Source organism: Hyaena hyaena, unplaced genomic scaffold (assembly GCF_003009895.1).
Source record: "Hyaena hyaena isolate Hyena2069 unplaced genomic scaffold, ASM300989v1 scaffold_2633, whole genome shotgun sequence".
Classification (NCBI taxonomy): Eukaryota; Metazoa; Chordata; class Mammalia; order Carnivora; family Hyaenidae; genus Hyaena; species Hyaena hyaena.
The window spans coordinates 1,998-3,597 of NW_024083232.1; positions in this window are offsets into that span (position 1 = coordinate 1,998).

Sequence of the window (1,600 nt, forward strand, 5' to 3'; positions counted from 1 at the left end):
CTCTGGACTCACCACCCACCACACTCTCAATTCTCACAACCTTGTCTCCATGGATATCTCATTGGTTGTGCTTCTCTGGAGATCCTGACTGATAACACTCTTCACATCCCCCAGGTCCCCACCTGTTCAGCCTGGAAGAATGCCCTGCACAGCACTCGGTTCCGCATCCCCACTGTCCTTTCCACAGACCATTCTTATCACTTCTCTTACTTTCCAAAGCTCTCATGGAGCAGGACTCAACTGCTGGGCTGCATATATGAGACATCTAGCAAGACAGGGTAGGACATGTCTGTTCTCACCAATTCTCTCCCCTCAGGAGAAAATTTTAAGGAAAAGTCCTATTGTGTTTATTTATTTATTTTATTTTGAGAGAGAGCACAAGCCAAGGAGGGACAGAGAGAGAGAGACAGAGAGAGAAAGAGAATACCAAGTAGGCTCACGCTGTCAGTGTAGAGCCAATGGGGGGCTCAAACCCAGGAACACTGAGATCATGACCTGAGCCTAAGTCAGATGCTTAACATACTGAGCTACCCAGGTGCCCCTGTTGTTCTGGAATTACAAGCCTTATGACTGCTTCTCACAATCACTAGCCACACCTAGAGGCAGAATAAACAAAATATGTATCTTCAGAATTCTTAGGTCTTACACTAAAGCTTTCTAAGAAACCAAATCTTCAGTTCTTTTTTTTAAAATTTCTTTTAAAACGTCAGAGAAATTTTGCATTCTTTTCTGATTGGTCCATTTGCATTTTATTATACAATATTCTCATTACAAATTTTATACTTCTGAAAATCCCTACCGCCGTAGCTTGAGAAACACCACACGAGAAAGGGCACAGCATCAAATTCTCTCAAGTATACTATAGCTACAAAATAAACAGTCCCCATTGATATGTTTTTATTCTCAAGATAGATTCACTCTTTACTTCCAAATCTCCTATTGTTTTATCATGGATTTTTTGCATACATTTTGGTTATTAAATATTGCATTAAAATATTATTTCATCTGAATTATTGAGGTGGGTTATATATATATTATATCTATATATATATCTCCATATGTATATCCACATATATATATCTCCATATATATATCCATAGATATAGATATAGACATGGATATAGATATAGATCTTCTTAAGTTTTGTGCCTGGGACAAGGACCTCACTGGCATCACTCTGGTCCTGATCCTGCATAAAGGACTTTTAATATCTCGGATTTACACATCTTCACTGTGAAGACAAAATTAGCCCCATGAATAATGTAATTGATATCTAAAGATACACAAATTTCCAAGTACAACCAGGAATGAAGATTCTAAGTGTTAAACTCCCAATCTTCCAAAGTTTCAGATTCCTGATAGGAAAGAGGACCCCAGGGGCCAACATTGCAACAGAGATGGAACCTGGGGTTGGCATTGAAGAGTTGGTGGCATCAGTAGTGAGGAGGCACTGGGTTCTCCTGAGGGGAGAAAAAACTCAACACAAAGATCAGAAAGGAGGCCTAGGGAATGGAGCAAAAGGAGAGGGGGCAAGGTAAGAAACTAGACAGTAGCCAAGGGTCAGATCACACCATGCTGGAATGACCTGGAGAGTTCACGA